We start from the raw sequence: 5,880 nt of genomic DNA, 5'->3' as shown, positions 1-5,880 counted from the left end.
TTTTTTTTTTTTTTTTTTTTTTTGGTACTGGGGATGGAACTCAGGACCTTGTGCTTGTGAGGCAGGTGGCAGCACCACTGAGCTAAATCCTGACCTAATTGTAACTTGTAAAAATGGCTGTGTAAAAATTTCCAAAAAGCTGTGCTTTCTTCCTATTTGTTTTGATAGAATTTTAAAAGTAAATGTGAGACATTGGCTTTAGATTGAGTAAGGAACAGTGTGGGGAGAAAAACAGTAGAAATGTCAAGTATAATAAATGCAGGATCTAGATTGCTAAAGAGTCTTCTGAGCCATTTGGTTCAATAAACTTTAGATGTGTTTCATTGCAGACAAAGTTGAGAAAAGGTACTGGGAAATAGAATAAATAAGTGCAAATAGATCAATACCATTTATCGAGTTTATTTAAAGTTTGGATTAGAAGTTTTGGAGAGAATATCTTAAGAGATCCATATTTTATAGATGAGTGCTGAAACTCAGGATGATTCTGATGCAGAGCCTGTCCTCCGCTTCGATGCCATTCCACGCTGGCACAAGGAAACACTGGGTGAATGGTGATGAAAACGCTGTGTTGAAAAGCTGTTTGTTGAAAAACTGGTTAAATGCTGAGATTCAAACTGGGCGTGGTAGCACACGCCTATAATCCCTGCTATTTAGCAGTCTCAGGTGGGAGGACTGCAAGCTCAAACCCAGCCTGGACAATTTAGTAATTTAGCAGGACTCTGTCTCAAAATAAAAAATTTTTTAAAAGGGCTTGGTGGGGGTCGGGGGGGTGGTGGTTGTAGCTCAGTGGTGCAGCACCTATCTGATAAGTGTGAGGCCTTGAGTTTGATTCCTGGAACAAAAAATGCGGTGTGGGATGTAGTGTAGTGAGTATTTTCTAGCATGTACAAGGCTCTGGGTTTCATCCTCAATGCTGTAAAAACAAACAAACAAAAAAAAGAGCTTAGATTCTATGCCCAAACTATTGAGGTTCAAATCCTGGCTCTACAGTGTTTTTCCACTCCTCTCCTTTCTTTTCCTTTTTTCTTGGGGTTGTAGTGGTGGTGGTGGTGGTAAAAGGAAATGAACCTAATGTCTTCACACTGAGCTACATCCCCAGCATTTTTAACTTTTTATTTTGAGACAGAGGTCCTGCTCAGTCACTTAGTAAGGCCGGGCTCGAACTTGTGATCTCTTGCCTCGGACTCCCAGGGTGTCTACTTTGTTTTCTATTATTAGAAACCCTTCTCCACCCTTGTCTTTGCTTCCTAATCTGTAAAATATAGATAATAATAGCACTTGACTCAGTGTTGTCAAAGTGATTAAATTAGTTGCCTAGAAAAATTAGTGCATATAATAAACACTACTATTATTACACTTGTGGTAGAAAGTCTAGATTTCGTGTTGCTAAGTTAAATTAGGAACACCACAGAGCTTTTATTCTTTCTGTGGTGGGGCACAAATGCAAGGCCTCATGTATGCTGGCAAGTGCTCTGACCCTGAGCCACACTCAGCCCTGCAACAGCTCTTTTTAATACACTTTCCTGGAATTTATGAAGCCATAAGAATTTATTTCCCAGTGAAGCTGCATGTTATTTTGTATGTCTCAAATATTATAGGAGTCTCTACTCTTAGAAGTATTTTCTGCATTATTTTAGTTGCGAGAAGATCACAAGGAGATATTCCCAAGATTATTTCTTGGACACTTTATACATTGTCTTTGTAGTGAGTGTCATCCTGACCTGAGTGAGACCCTCTTAGCAAGCATGCAATCCTCCACAAACAACAGGAAACCACTAAAAGGCCACACAGACAGGACATACAATCTCTTTGGGGCCGACAAGTCAAGTATTATCTGCATACCTGCACTACTGTCCTTGAAACTTTGACCCCAAGCACTCCACCTAGATTCCTTAGGATTATAAGCCCATCCCTAAACCCTATAAAAATTTAATTTCTCTTCCAGCTAACTGTTAAAATCATTCACGATCTCAGCCTGTCTACACCCAGACAGAATAAATCCAGCCTTATGCTCACATACAGCCTGTGTCCACGTAGTCTCTCCCTCGTGTTTATAACAGTGAAGGTAGACTGTAATCATTATTACCCCAGTCAGGGGCATTCTCGGGTGAGGTCCTCACGGTCACATGGAGGACTGGAAATGTATTTGTGTATAGAGATGTGTGTGCGTGTATGTGGATGTGTGTATTTATACACACTTGTGCCTATGTACATATACGTATATAAACACAACCTAACTCAAAAATGATAGTTCACTCATTTAAAAAAAAAAAAGCAAGCAAGGATTCTTTACTCAGATGATGACTGAAAATTGCACTCAGCTGAGAAAACTCCCACTTCTTATTGTCTTAGGCATCCAGTGCAATCCATGTTTCACACGTCTCCTCAGAGAAGGAAAACTAAAGGCTTCATTTAACTTTTTTTCTTCATTTTTTTTTAGACAAATTCTTACTATGTAGCCCAGGCTGACCTTAACTTTCTATCCTTTCTTAGCCTCCTGTCTACTAGGATTACAGGCATGCACCACCACACTTGGCTTTAATATTTGCATTAAAAATGTTTTACTATAGAGAATTTCAAACCTGTTGGACAATCTAATGAGGTTGCTTGTACCTACCTGAAGTGAAAAACATTGGTTCCTGTCCAACTTTGCTTAACCTATGCAACTTTCCCAGTGGTTTTCTGGAGCCAGCTTGTATCGCCTGGAGAGAATGGACCTATGAGCATCTCTTCCCCACTCTGAGCCTGCCACAGCACTGACAGCTTGAAATTTGTCATGGTTGGTGTCTTAGTTACTTCCTTGTCAGTGGGACAAAATACCCACCACCCACAAGTTAAAGAAGGAAAGGTTTATTTTGGCTCACAGTTTGTAGAGGTTTCAGTCCATAGTTGACTGGCTCCAAGGCAGTCAGCATGAGGCAGAGGGATATGGCAGATGAGAAAAAGTCCATGGCAGGGTAGATAGAAGGCAGTGAGCCTTTCCTTCCTTCTTCCCTTCGTATTCCATCCAGGCTCCAAGCCTATTGTTTGGTGCCATCATCCACACCCACAGCACGTCTTCCCTCTACAGTAAATCCGTCATCCACACCCAGACCTACGCCAAATAGATCAGATCACTCACCCATGATCCAATATCACACATCCATGATCCAGTCATTCCCAACTGCCCCCCCCACCCTGAGGTTATGAGATTTTGGGGAGACATCTGGATACAAGCCATAGCAGTTGGAGTATTTATACCATGACAAATAGCAGATGATACAAATAATAGAAATCAAGACTCCTTTATCCCCAACTGGTTGTTAACCATTTACTAACATATCACTACATTTCTCACCTTTTCCTTCTTAGATTATTTGGAAGGAATCTTTACAAATGATATTATTTCATTTGTATATATTTCAGTATGTATCCCCAAAAGAAGTCTTTTATTTAAGTCTATAATACATAAAACAGTAATTCTTTATTATCAAACTACCAGTGATCAGATCTCTATTCTTTCTCTCTGTCACTGTCTCTGTGAATTTTTCTTCTCTTTTAAACTGAAGAGTACAAGTTCCTTTCAGTGAAATCAGTTGATGTTTCTTTCATAACTCTGTTAATCACAGGCTGTACCTCCATCTTCTTTTTGTTTCTCTCACTTGCAAGCTGTTCAAGAAACCAGCTTGTTTCTGTGAGTATTCTCTAGTGTGAATCTTGTGATCATATTCCTGTGGTGTTGTTAAACAAGTTCTTTTCAGCGCTGGGGATTTAGCTCAGTGGGGCTGTGCCTGCCTTGCCAGCACAGAGTCCTGAGTTTGATCCCCAGTGCCAACAACAACAAAAACAAGTTCCTTTTCCTTTGTGTTTCCTGTAAGTTGACTGCTAGATCTAGAGAGTTTTAACTGAACTCAGGTTTGATGTTTTTTTCCAGACTACTTTGTTCTTTTGTGAAGAGCCACGTAATGCTTAGTTAACTCTAGTTTGGTCATATTATTGACTATTTATAATCATTACCTAATCCATTACAAAACGGTGATGCTCTAATTCATTAGAGCATTAACTCATTATAAAATATTTCTAGAGAGTTCCCCGTATTTTCTACTTTATAACCCAGGGACAAAATGAATGAATTCCTTGCTTTTATTTACCAACTTTTAAAATAGTTGGTTCATCACTTCTCAGCCTTTTGGCTAAGATCAAGAGCAGGAAAATAGTTGGTTTGCTGACATGTTTTAAACCAATTCCACTTCTTTTTCTTTCTTTCCTTTTGAATATTGTTATAAGCTTGTTATTTTAAATATATTTGATGTGTTTCGATCCACAGCAGTTGCCATCCTCATTGAGCCTCCATGTGCTCATCTCTGGCTAGTGGGCATCTCTGTAAATTGGTTTCGGAGTCCTTTAGGCTTGACTGCTGTTGTCCTTGAGTGTCTCCTTCCTGTCTTGCACATTTCCTGCCTCAGACTTGGGATTGGCTATTTTTTTTCCAAGGAGTCTCAATTCCTTTTAATGGGAAATGGAGTTTAGAGAACACAATAATCTGGGTGTTTTTTTGGGAGAATGAAGCTAAAAGATACTTTATTTTGTATTGTTTTTTATAAACATTTTTAAAAACGGGGTGTGGTAGTGCTACTGTTCAATGGGCCAATATAATCCAGGCTCTTATGCATGATGAGGAAAGAACTGCCCAGTGGGCACCCAGTAGTAAGTAGTGAGCAGCTACATTTGTTGAATATCATGAGAAGCTGTGCTCAGGGCAAGTTCATGCCAATAAAAGATAAAGCACAGACAGAGAAAGGTGCTGGGGTGACAGAAAAGCACTGTACACAGGTCACAGCACACAAAAAATAGCAACAGCAATGGCAACAAAAAGCACGGATAAATCAGGCTTTCGGAATTTTAAGGCCAGGCACCTCCTCTTAGATGCTTGCCCTTGAATCTCTGTGATTGACAGGAATGATTGACAGAGTGATGAGTCACCTTAGGGGTTCTCAACAGGCATGATTGTCTCAGAATTCACTCTGATCTTAATTATATTTGTGACATTTAGTGCATATTTATGAATGTGTAATGAGGTGACCAGAAAGTCAGGCTAAGAGATGCAGTGGGCATGTGTTCTCACCTAGAGCATCACCTGAGTTTTTATTATCTTATTTTCTATCCCTCTTAGGAAAATGGAAGCAGGAATAACCATAGACACTGTCTAAAATTAAATGGAGGGGCGGCCAGGGTTTTAGCTCAGTGGTGCTGTCGCTCCCAAGAGCAAGGTCCTGAGTTTAATCCCTAATAAAACAAACAAATAAACAAACGAACAAAAATTAAATGGAGGGAAGAGAGTGACTTCCTTGGATCCATTTTTTCTACTTGTGCTAGTCTCAAAATAAAAAATGAAAAGGGACTGGGGATGGTAGCTCAGGGTGAAGGCTCTGGATTCAATTCTCAATACAGGAAAAAAGAACAAAGATTAAAAAATTATAAATTCATATTAACATTTCAAATTCAAGATTCTAATAATTGTGTATGAACTCATTTTTTTCTGAGACAGGGTCTCACTATGCAGTTCAGGCCGACATTAAACTTGCTACATGATCCAGGCAGGCTAACCTACAACTTGAGGCATCTTCCTCAGGATCCTGAGTGGTGGGATTACAAGTGTCAGCACCACACCCGACTCTGTGTATTGTCTTTCTCTCAAGCTTATTAGTGATAATGTGAATGATAGAATTAAAAATAAAGCTACCCAGGGCCAGGAATTTAGCTCAGTGGTGCCACCACCTGCGCCAAGGACCCGAGTTAGATCCCTGGTTCCAAAAAAATAAAACAATAATAATTTAAACAGCTATCTAATAATTATTCATCTACTTTCTCACAGGTGATTGATACTGAGCAATAGTCTGA

Source organism: Fukomys damarensis, unplaced genomic scaffold (assembly GCF_012274545.1).
Source record: "Fukomys damarensis isolate Sample0158 unplaced genomic scaffold, DMR_v1.0_HiC HiC_scaffold_15, whole genome shotgun sequence".
Taxonomy (NCBI): Eukaryota; Metazoa; Chordata; class Mammalia; order Rodentia; family Bathyergidae; genus Fukomys; species Fukomys damarensis.
The sequence above is the reverse complement of the archived record's forward strand: the minus strand, read 5'-3'. Positions refer to the sequence as shown.